Source organism: Balaenoptera borealis (genome assembly GCF_965194805.1).
Source record: "Balaenoptera borealis genome assembly, chromosome: 15".
In the NCBI taxonomy this organism is placed as follows: domain Eukaryota; kingdom Metazoa; phylum Chordata; class Mammalia; order Artiodactyla; family Balaenopteridae; genus Balaenoptera; species Balaenoptera borealis.
In genome coordinates, this window is record NC_138871.1 from 79,380,816 (window position 1) to 79,393,847 (window position 13,032).

The window sequence follows — 13,032 nt, forward strand, 5'->3', positions numbered from 1 at the left end:
GCAGATCTGCTTCTGAGCAGAAAGTCTTGTCATTACAGAAAACAAAAATCTTTGAGGGCATTATTTGTAACTTGAGCAATGAGTCAGGTTTTTAACTGAAGAAGAGTTATGTATCTATTTTTAAATCAGAAATGCTCTCTAATGATCTCCTCCTTTAGAAAGACAATTTAAGATGGGAATTCTTCTCTGGAGCTTTAAATGCTTAGAATAACAAGTCACTATTTACTGACTACGTATATGTGCCAACACTTATCATATGTGATTTCTAATCTCACAAAAACCTATAAAATTGGGAGAGCAAAAACAGCAACAGGACTCACAGGTGTTATCTTTGCTCTTTAGACTCCTATGAGAAAGAAAAGACTCATACATTTATACAGACTTGCTTCATTTGAATTTCAAAGGTAAGCTGGGTTCTGAAAGCTAGATAGATAAATCAATTTCTAGAGATTAAACAGTGATTCAGAATAAGACAAGCTCTCAAATTTGTTAAAATTTAGCAGGTAGTAGAGTTGAGATGCAGTTCTGTTTTTCTTTGAGGATAAGCCAGATACTAGCTGTGATGGATTTGTTGTGTGTGATTAGTATTGCATGTTTGTGCTTTTCTGCATCTTTGCAGAAATGTGTAAGGACAGTGAAAACCTTCTATTGGCCTAACTCCCAGCCCCTGATCCTACAAGAACAGCCTTCTTCCAATATTTCAAGTATAGTTTCATCTGTTTTGTAATCCTACTTAATGCTTTCACTTGAGTTTCAATATGAAGCCTGTTGGAATAATATTTATTTTCCTTTATATCTAAATAAAATATGTATTTCAACTAGTCAAACTATCTTATAAATTAACTTAATGACCTTGTTCATCACACAAAAGAATCATAGGATAAGAAGCCAACATCTGCTTCACTAATCATCAGATAAGTTAAAGTATACCGATATCTCAGTTTTCCAGACAGGCCTTTCAGAAATACAATAGATAATGCCATATAAATTAAAAAATGAGTAGACAGCCATAAAAAAGAACAAAATAATGCCATTTGCAACATGGATGCAACTAGAGATTATCATACTAAGTGAAGTAAGTCAGAAAGAGAAAGACAAATACCATATGATATCACTGATATGTGGAATCTAAAATATAGCACAAATGAACCTATCTACAAAACAGAAACAGACTCACAGACATAGAGACCAGACTTGTGGTTGCCAAGGGGGAGAGGGGGAGGGAGAGGGACAGACTGGGAGTTTGGGTTTGGTAGATGCAGACTATTACATTTAGAATAGATAAATAACAAGGTCCTACTGTATAGCACAGGGAACTATATCCAATCACCTGGGATAAACCATAATGGAAAAGAATATTAAAAAAAAGAATGTATATAAGTATAACTGAGTCATGTTACTGTAGGACAGAGATTGGCACCACATTGTAAATCAACTATACTTCAATTAAAAAAAAAGATAAAACAATAAAATACAAAAGACCACAAATTTTAATATTGATTACATGTTTAAACAGTAACATTTTGGATATAGTGGCCTAAATAAAATAAATTATTAAAAAAATGAGTAGAAACTAACACCTTGAGGAAGCAAGACTTTTTAATATTTAAGTGATTTTGGTGAGAAATTTTGCAGTGTCATTACAAGTTAACAAGCAGCAGACTTGGAATCTTAACTAGTTCCCTTGACTAGAGGGGTCATCATATTAATTATTATACTTTCCTGCTATGTGTGAGTACTCTGGTAGCTGGATATGCTTTTATTGGGGGAGGACAGGGGGTTAGTACAGTGATTACTACATTTCTGCATTTTTCTGATTATTTTTCTTATTCTCAGCTAATATTTCTCCTTGGGTACGTTCTCAAAAGACTACTGAAAACTTTGTTTGTTAAATGAGTAAACTTGATGTCACATGAAGCATTTACTCTCCCAGATGTGAAGATGGTGTCCCTATTCCACCAAGAAATTAAGAGCTTGGGCTTTGTCATAGTTTGCCCCAGTGCAGAGGAGCTCTTTGCAGATTTGTGGCCATGTTCTGGATGATTATGATCGCCAGATATTGGAGCCACTACTGGTTAGTCCTTGAGGAATGATTGAACTGTTTGTCTTTGAGAAATAGCTCTTGCAGTCCCCTAACATTCTTGCTCTTTCATGACTCTATATTTTCCACATAATCTTCCTTCTGCTGGGAAAGCCCTTGATCTTCAAATATATTGGAGCCAAGCCGACTTATCCATTAGGACTCAGCTTTAAAAGTGTCCCCCATCTATGGGGCCTCCGCTGGCACTGCCCTATCCTCCCAGGAATGGTTTTTCTTGTAGTATATTAAGCTTGTCAATTTAAAAACTTACCATAATGTATACCTTCCTTCTTCAATAAAGAGTGAGACCGTTGAGGGCAGAAACCATATTTTATTCATTTTTACATCTCTGCCTCTTGGTGTAATGCCTGTCACATAAAAACTCTCAATTAATACCCATTAAATGAACTTTTAATTCATTAATTTATTCATGCAACAAATACAACTTAAGGAATGTTATCGGAAGCAAGTAAACTACATTGGCAGTTCCCTCAGACAGTTGAAGTATTGGATTTAGGGTCTATTATTACTCATTAGGCAGGCTGGGCTCTGCTTTAATCACAGGTCTTCTTTAGCTGCTTACCTTAAGAGCTAGCTTCATATCCACACAGCTGCCTGTATCCATGGCAACTGAGATGCACGAATACAGGTTCTGAAACATACTCTTTCTAGAAAGTCAGGGCCTCTATTAAAACTGTAGTTTACATCTGTATCCTTCCAAGACAGGTATTATCTCAGGCCTGCACGGGTGACCGTTTCAACTAAGCAGTAGTGACTTCATACAACATCATGTCTACAAAGTATTTTCCCCTTAGAGCACAGTGAGCTGTTGATAGATCTAGTGTGGTGAGGTCACAGGATCACATCAGTTCCTGAGAGCACTACCTGCAATGAAGGTGTAGCCTATAGCATTTCATTTATATGTCAGGTGGCATCACAATCTCCTTGCTTCAGCTTAACAGAGGTAGCAACTCCATCTGTTGCTTTCCATAGATGTCTGGAAGCAGGGGTAGCATTGTATGTCCCGTGTCCCTTGGTGAAGGGATTCTATGTGAGAATAGTTCCTGTGGGGGCCTGAAGAAAACAGAGATAGAAAATGCCACTTGAGATTAGAAAGCATTGAACGTATAGAAGTTAGGAATACGTTATTAGCTCTTTAGGTGAGTTTAACCCATCCTCAACCAGAGGATCTCCTTTTAGATAGAAACCAGGAACCACAGAGAATTGCGTAGATTTTGGAATATTTATTACACCTCCATGGTGGTTAATGTGTAATCATTTACCTTTTCTTCAGAGAGCTTACTGGTAATATCCTTATAATGTGAAGAGGATTTGACCATGGCTTACGGTGCAATGAGGAAGTGATAAGCTGAGAACAGGTATGTTCTTTAGCCTTTCTTGCAGGAGGAGAGTAATCTGGCCTGAGTGGGTTGTTGCAGCTCTAATGATGTAGTTCGTTGAGTCTGTGAGGGACTGTAGGTTTTGCATCATGGGGAAAGCCCACGGGTCCCAAGAAATGGGTTAGGGTAGACAGGGAGGCCAGGGGTGTCTAAAACAACAGTGAGGCCATGTCTATGTACCAACTGGAAGAAAATTACTTCAATATTTTGACAACCAGTCAGCTGTACCAGTGCATATTGAATATCAGCCTGTATTGGTTTGCTAGGGTGGCCATAACAAGGTAGCACAACTGCGTGGCTTAGATCAAAAGGAATTTGTCATCTCACAGTGCTAAAGGACAGAAGTTCAAAATCAAAGTGCTGGCAGGGCCATGCTCATGCTGAGAAGGATCTGTTCCAGGCCTCTCTCCAAGCTTCTGGCATTGCCTGGCTTATGGCAATATAACTTCAGTCTTTGCATAGTGTTCTCTCTGTGCACGTGTCTGTCTCTTCACATGGCATTCTTTTTATAAGGATAGCAGTCATATTGGTTTAGGGGTCCACCCTAGTCCAGTATGACCTCATCTTAACTAATAACATATGCTACAACCTTATTTCAAAATAAGGTCACATTCTTCGGTACTGGGGGTTAGAACTTCAACATATTAATTGTGAGGGGGGACAATTCAGCAGTAGTTATGAACTTTCTTAGGTATATTTTCTGGTGTATATGCTCAAGAATTTCTCTACAGTAGATACCTAAGCACGACTTGCTGGATCAGTCATGAAGAATACAAAAAAAAAAAAACCCAAAAAACTTGGGAAGTCCAGATGCAGTGATGGGATCAAACTGGTGAGAGGTCTGTGGGTTCATTTCCTGATACCAAGCAGCTGCTTCCACTGGAGAAAAGAGTGAGGAAGCCCACATCTGAAGATGAATCCCATATATTGGGTTAGCCAAAAAGTGTCTTCGGTTTTTAAGTAAAGATAAAAGACACATTTTCATTTTCACCAAGAACTTTGTTGAACAGCCTATTCACCCTTTTGTTCCATTACCTTCTGACATTTTTCAGGCAACTTCATAATTCCATGTTCCTAAAACTTATCTTTTTGAGCAAAGAACTGTTCCAGGTGCCTTTTACAGTCTTCCAGGGAATTTAAATTTTTTCCATTAAGAAAATTTTGTAAAGACTGAAATAATTGGAAATCTGAAGGTGCAGTGTCTGGTGAATACAGCAGATAATTCAGAACTTCCCAGCCAAGCTGTAACAGTTTTTGCCTGGTCGTCAGAGAAACATGTGGTCTTGCATTATCCTGATGGAAGATTATGCATTTTCTGTTGACTAATTCTGGATGCTTTTCATAGAGTGCTGCTTTCAGTTGGTCTAACTGGGAGCAATACTTGTTGGAATTAATTGTTGGGTTTTCCGGAAGGAGCTCATAATAGAGGACTCCCTTCCAGTCCCATCATATACACAACATCACCTTCTTTGGATGAAGACTGGCCTTTGGTGTGGTTGGTGGTGGTTCATCTCGCTTGCCCCACAATCTCTTCCATTCCACATTGTTGTAAAGTATCCACTTTTCATCGCCTGTCACAATTTGTTTTAAAAATGGAACGTTTTCATTACATTTCAGTAGAGAACTGCACGCAGAAATACAGTCAAGAAAGTTTTTTTTTGCTTAACTTATGTGGAACCCAAACATCCAAGCAATTAAAATAACCAAAATGGTGCAAATGATTTTCAGCTCTTGATTTGGATATTCTGAGTATGTTGGCTATCTCCCACATGGTATAAGGTTGACTGTTCTCAGTTAATGTCTTGATTTGATCGCTGTCAACTTCAACTGGTCTACCAGACCGTGGAGCATCGTCCAGCGAGAAAACTCCAGCACGAAACTTCGCAAACCACTTTTGACACGTTTGATTGGTCACAGCGTCTTCTGCATACACTGCACAAATCTTTTTTTTGCGTTTCGGTGTGTTTTTAACCTTTCTTGAAATAATAAAGCATAATATGCTGAAAATGTTGCTTTTTTCTTCCATCTTCAATATTAAAATGGCTACACAAAAATTCACCAATTTTGATAAGTCTTTTTTTAAATGCACGCTGATATGACAGCTGTCACATACAATCTAACAAAATTGTTTCGAATGAAGTTAAAAGACAACTAAGTGCTACTACAGCCATCTTATGGAAAAAAATGAACAAAACTTTTGGCCAACCGAATAGCATTGAGAGCTGGATAACTTATAAGGTAATATTTGGTAAATGATCAGTTACCAAAGGGTGGATATGTCTTCAGCAGGTGTTGGCTTAGGATGCTTCTGCTTCAGAAAACAGAATCAAGGAACACAAGCTCTGGCTTCATGCTTCCCCTTCCTTTTTACCTTCTTCTTCTAATGGCTTTCTTAGTGGCTTTCTGTTCTGAGGTGTCTCCAATTATTGCAATTGATTTCAGAAAATTATTTTTAAAAATGCAAAATGCACTTATTTTTAAGGGAAAGAGGAAGCAAAACAAACACTTACTCAGTGACTCCTCTAACTAAGGTGTATCCTAGTCTTTTCCTCACATTATTTCTTAAGAGGAGATGATTTTATCCCCATTTTTACAAGCAAGAAAATTAACACTCATAGATATCAGATAACTTCCCCCAAAGCAAGCAGTAAGTAACTGAGATTTTAACTGTGGTTTTTTCCACTCCAAACCATAACAATTACATCACTGACTCTTTAAAATATTTACGTTTTGCAGGTTGGTTTGTTAAGGGGATGGTAGTAGTTTCATGATTAGCACAAGTCATGGTAAGATATCATAAGAAGGAAATATACAAAAGAGAGTTAATTCTTCATCAAGCACCTGTATAATAGGTGCTTTCAATCCATAATTTCTTTGGGTGTTTCTAAAAATTCTGTTCTTCAATATTGTTAATCCAATCTTATGATGAAAAAATTAAGATTTAGAGAGATACAGTGACTTGCTCAATATCATATCATAAAATGATAGAGATACGGTTTGAACCATAACTCTTTCATGTGAAGTGCCATATTCATCCCTTTGTTTCATTTTTCTCCTTTTTATAATTTATTAGAGCATAAATTTAATGAAGGAGCTGAGACTATATATTATTTTTATATCCTGCATAAAGTGAATGTGAAATGAATATCTATTGCATGTTTGAATGAACAAATTTGCGTATTTTGTTAACAGAGCAGTTTAAGATAAGAATGGAAGATTTCAGGATTTCACAAGATATCTTAGCTGTGGTTTGCAATTTATGGTAACATTAAATTTATGCTCTACCTATAATCAATTGTGGATACTCTTTCAGAAAAATATCCCCAGCTCTCCAAAGTCAGATCCTTTGATTTCAAGGTGAAAAGCATGAAAGCATGAAAGTTGTAGCAACTTCCCGTATCTCCTCATGGACGGATGCCTTATCACACAGTGGAGACAAGAGGGATCACAGAGTGCAAGTAGAAGAGAGGCAGTCTGGGAAATTTGACCCAGTATTTTATTTTATTTTTTTATTTTAATTTTTTTAACATCTTTATTGGAGTATAATTGCTTTACAATGGTGTGTTTCTGATTTATAACAAAGTGAATCAGTTATACATATACATATGTTCCCATATCTCTTCCCTCTTGCGTTTCCCTCCCTCCCACCCTCCCTATCCCACCCCTCTAGGTGGTCACAAAACACCGAGCTGATCTCCCTGTGCTATGCGGCTGCTTCCCACTAGCGATCTATTTTGCATTTGGTAGTGCATATATGTCCATGCCACTCTCTCACTTTGTCACAGCTTACCCTTCCCGTCCCCATGTCCTCAAGTCCATTCTCTAGTAGGTCTGTGTCTTTATTCCTGTCTTGCCCCTAGGTTCTTCATGACCTTTTTTTTTTTTCCCCTTAGATTCCATATATATGTGTTAGCATACTGTATTTGTTTTTCTCTTTCTGACTTACTTCACTCTGTATGACAGACTCTAGGTCCATACACCTCACTACAAATAACTCAATTTCATTTCTTTTTATGGCTGAGTAATATTCCATTGTATATATGTGCCACATCTTCTTCATCCATTCATCTGTTGATGGACACTTAGGTTGCTTCCATGTCTGGCTACTGTAAATAAAGCAGCAATGAACATTTTGGTATATGACTCTCTTTGAATTATGGTTTTCTCAGGATACATGCCCAGTAGAGGGATTGCTAGGTTGTATGGTAGTTCTATCTTTAGTTTTTTAAGGAATCTCCATAATCTTCTCTATAGTGGCTGTATCAATTTACATTCCCAGCAACAGTGCAAGAGGGTTCCCTTTTCTCCACACCCTCTCCAGCATTTATTGTTTGTAGTTTTTTGATGATGGCCATTCTGACTGGTGTGAGATGATATCTCATTGTAGTTTTGATTTGCATTTCTCTAATGATTAATGATGTTGAGCATTCTTTCACGTGTTTGTTGGCAATCTGTATATCTTCTTTGGAGAAATGTCTATTTAGGTCTTCTGCCCATTTTTGGATCAGGTTGTTTGTTTTTTTCATATTGAGCTGCATGAGCTGCTTGTAAATTTTGGAGTTAATCCTTTGTCAGTTGCTTCATTTGCAAATATTTTCTCCCATTCTGAGGGTTGTCTTTTGGTCTTGTTTATGGTTTCCTTTGCTGTGCAAAAGCTTTTCAGTTTCATTAGGTCCCATTTGTTTATTTTTGTTTTTATTTCCATTTCTCTAGGAGGTGGGTCAAAAAGGATCTTGCTGTGATTTATGTCATAGAGTGTTCTGCCTATGTTTTCCTCTAAGAGTTTGATAGTGTCTGGCCTTACATTTAGGTCTTTAATCCATTTTGAGTTTATTTTTGTGTATGGTGTTAGGGAGTGTTCTATTTTCATACTTTTACATGTAGCTGTCCAGTTTTCCCAGCACCACTTATTGAAGAGGCTGTCTTTTCTCCATTGTATATTCTTGCCTCCTTTATCAAAGATAAGGTGACCATATGTGTGTGGGTTTATCTCTGGGCTTTCTATCCTGTTCCACTGAATAATAGTGGTGAGAGTGGGCAACCTTGTCTTGTTCCTGATCTTAGTGGAAATGGTTTCAGTTTTTCACCATTGAGGACGATGTTGGCTGTGGGTTTGTCATATATGGCCTTTATTATGTTGAGGAAAGTTCCCTGTATGCCTACTTTCTGGAGGGTTTTTATCATAAATGGGTGTTGAATTTTGTCAAAAGCTTTCTCTGCATCTATTGAGATGATCATATGGTTTTTCTCCTTCAATTTGTTACTATGGTGTATCACATTGATTGATTTGCATATCTTGAAGAATCCTTGCATTACTGGGATAAACCCCACTTGATCATGGTGTATGATCCTTTTAATGTGCTGTTGGATTCTGTTTTCTAGTATTTTGTTGAGGGTTTTTGCATCTATATTCATCAGTGATATTGGCCTGTAGTTTTCTTTCTTTGTGACATCTTTGTCTGGTTTTGTTTTCAGGTGATGGTGGCCTCATAGAATGAGTTTGGGAGTGATCCTCCCTCTGCTATATTTTGGAAGAGTTTGAGAAGGATAGGTGTTAGCTCTTCTCTAATGTTTGATAGAATTCGCCTGTGAAGCCATCTGGTCCTGGGCTTTTGTTTGTTGGGAGATTTTTAATCACAGTTTCAATTTCAGTGCTGTCCTGTGTCTGTTCATATTTTCTATTTCTTCCTGGTTCAGTCTCAGAAGGTTGTGCATTTCTAAGAATTTGTCCACTTCTTCCAGGTTGTCCATTTTATTGGCATATAGTTGCTTGTAGTAATCTCTCATGATTGTTTGTATTTCTGCAGTGTCAGTTGTTACTTCTCCTTTTTCATTTCTAATCCTATTGATTTGAGTCTTCTCCCTTTTTTTCTTGATGAGTCTGGCTAATGGGTTATCAATTTTGTTTATCTTCTCAAAGAACCAGCCTTTAGTTTTATTGATCTTTGCTATCGTTTCCTTCATTTCTTTTTCATTTATTTCTGATCTGATTTCTTTATGATTTCTTTCCTTCTGCTAACTTTGGGATTTTTTTGTTCTTCTTTCTCTAATTGCTTTAGGTGTAAGGTTAGGTTGTTTATTTGAGATATTTCTTGTTTCTTAAGGTAGGATTGTATTGCTGTAAACTTCCCTCTTAGAACTGATTTTGCTGCATCCCATAGGTTTTGGGTCATCGTGGTTTCATTGTCATTTGTTTCTAGGTATTTTTTGATTTCCTCTGATTTCTTCAGTGATCTGTTGGTTATTAAGTAGTGTGTTGTTTAGCCTCCATGTGTTTGTATTTTTTACAGATTTTTTCCTGTAACTGATATCTAGTCTCATAGCGTTGTGGTCGGAAAAGACACCTGATACGATTTCAATTTTCTCTAAATTTACCAAGGCTTGATTTGTGACCCAAGATATGATCTATCCTGGAGAATGTTCCATGAGCACTTGAGAGGAAGGTGTATTCTGTTGTTTTTGGATGGAATGTCCTATAAATATCAGTTAAGTCCATCTTGTTTAATGTGTCATTTAAAGCTTGTGTTTCCTTATTTATTTTCATTTTGGATGATCTGTCCATTGGTGAAAGTGGGGTGTCAAAGTCCCCTACTATGATTGTGTTACTGTTGATTTCCTCTTTTATGGCTGTTAATATTTGCCTTATATATCGAGGTGCACCTATGTTGGGTGCATTAATATTTAAAATTATTATATCTTCTTCTTGGATCGATCCCTTCATCATTATGTAGTGTCCTTCTTTTTCTCTTGTAATAGTCTTTATTTTAAAGTCTATTTTGTCTGATATGAGAATTGCTACTCCAGCTTTCTTTTGATTTCCATTTGCATGGAATATCTTTTTCCATCCCCTCACTTTCAGTCTGTATGTGTCCCTAGGTCTGAAGTGGGTCTCTTGTAGACAGCATATATACGGGTCTTGTTTTGTATCCATTCAGCCAGTGTATGTCTTTGGTTGGAGCACTTAATCCATTTACATTTAAGGTAATTATCAATATGTATGTTCCTATTACCATTTTCTTAATTGTTTTGGGTTTGTTATTGTAGGTCTTTTCCTTCTCTTATGTTTCCTGCCTAGAGAAGTTCTTTTAGCATTTGTTGTAAAGCTGGTTTGGTGGTGCTGAATTCTCTTAGCTTTTGCTTGTCTGTAAAGGTTTTCATTTCTCCATCAAATTTGAATGAGATCCTTGCTGGGTAGAGTAATCTTGGTTGTAGGTTTTTCTCCTTCATCACTTTAAATATGTCCTGCCACTCCCTTCTGGCTTGCAGCATTTCTGTTGAAAGATCAGCTGTTAACCTTACGGGGGTTCCCTTGAGTGTTATTTGTTGTTTCTCCCATGCTACTTTTAATATTTTTTCTTTGTATTTAATTTTTGATGGTTTGATTAATATGTGTCTTGACATGTTTCTCCTTGGGTTTATCCTGTATGGGACTCTCTGTGCTTCCTGGATTTGATTAACTATTTCCTTTCCCATATCAGGGAAGTTTTCAACTATAATCTCTTCTAATATTTTCTCAGTCCCTTTCTTTTTCTCTTCTTCTTCTGGGACCCCTATAATTCAAATGTTGGTGCGTTTAATGTTGCCCCAGAGGTCTCTGAGACTGTCCTCAATTCTTTTCATTCTTTTTTCTTTAATCTGCTCTGCAGTAGTTATTTCCACTATTTTATCTTCCAGGTACCTATCCGTTCTTCTGCCTCAGTTATTCTGCTATTGATCCCTTCTAGAGAATTTTAAATTTCATTTATTGTGTTGTTCATCACTATTTGCTCTTTAGTTCTTCTAGGTCTTTGTTAAACGTTTCTTGTATTTTCTCTATTCTATTTCCAAGATTTTGGATCATCTTTACTATCATTATTCTGAATTCTTTTTCAGGTAGACTGCCTATTTCCTCTTCATTTTTTAGGTCTGGTGGGTTTTTGCCTTGCTCCTTCATCTGCTGTGTGTTTTTCTGTCTTCTCAGTTTGGTTAACTTACTGTGTTTGGGGTCTCCTTTTTGCAGGCTGCAGGTTGGTAGTTCCCGTTGTTTTTGTTGTCTGTCCCCACTGGCTAAGGTTGGTTCAGTGGGTTGTGTAGCCTTCCTGGCGGAGGGGACTAGTGCCTGTGTTCTGGTGGATGAGGCTGGATCTTTTCTTTCTGGTGGGCAGGTCCACGTCTGGTTGTGTGTTTTGGGGTGTCTGTGGCCTTATTATGATTTTAGGCAGCCTCTCTGTTAATGGATGGGGCTGTGTTCCTGTCTTGCTAGTTGTTTGGCATAGAGTGTCCAGCACTGTAGCTTGCTGGTCATTGAGTGAAGCTGGGTCTTGGCATTAAGATGGAGACCTCTGGGAGATTTTTGCCATTTGATATTACATGGAGCTGGGAGGTCTCTTGTGGACCAGTGTCCTGAAGTTGGCTCTCCCACCTCTGAGGCACAGCCCTGATGCCTGGCTGGAGCACCAAGAGCCTTTTATCCACACAGCTCAGAATAAAAGGGAGAAAAAATAGAAAGAAAGAAAGAAAGAAAGAAGCTAAAAGAAAAGAAAAGAAAGTTATTAAAATAAAAAATAACTATTAAGAAAAGAATTTTTTAAAGCAATAAAAACAAAAAACAAAAAACGGACTGACAGAACCCTAGGACAAATGGTAAAAGCAAAGCTATACAGAGAAAATCACACACAGAAGCATACACATACGCATACACACTCACAAAGAGAGAAAAAGGAAAAATATATATATATCATTGCTCCCAAAGTCCACCTCCTCAATCTGGGATGATTTGTTGCCTATTCAGGTACTCCACACGTGCAGGGTACATCAAGTTGATTGTGGGGATTTAATCCGCTGCTCCTGAGGCTGCTGGGAGAGATTTCCCTTTCTGTTCGCACAGCTCCCGGGGTTCAGCTTTGGATTTGGACCCGCCTCTGCGCGTAGGTCACCTGAGGGCGTCTGTTCCCCGCCCAGACAGAATGGGGTTAAAGGAGCAGCTGCTTCGGCGGCTCTGGCTCACTCAGGCCGGGGGGAGGGAGCGGTACGGAGGAGGCGGGGCGAGCCTGCAGCGTCAGAGGCGTCGTGACGTTGCACCAGCCCGAGGTGCGCCATGCGTTCTCCCGGGGAAGTTGTCCCCGGATCACGGGAGCCTGGCCGTGGCGGGCTGCACCGGCTCCTGGGAGGGGCGGTGTGGATAGTGACCTGTGCTCGCACACAGGCTTCTTGGTGGCGGCAGCAGCAGCCTTAGCGTCCCACGCCCGGCTCTGGGGTCCGCGCTGATAGACGCGGCTCGCGCCTGTCTGTGGGGCTCCTTTAAGAGGCGGTCTTAATCCCCTCTCCTCGCGCACCAGGAAACAAAGAGGCAGGAAAAAGTCTCTCGCCTTTTCGGCAGCTCCAGACTTTTCCGGACTCCCTCCCGGTTAGCCATGGCGCACTAGCCCCTTCAGGCTGTGTTCACGCCGCCAACCCCAGTCCTCCCCCTGGGATCCGACCTCCGAAGCCCGAGCCTCAGCTCCCAGCCCCGCCCGCCCCGGCAGGGGAGCAGACAAGCCTCTCAGGCTGTTGAGCGCTGCTCGGCGCCGAGCC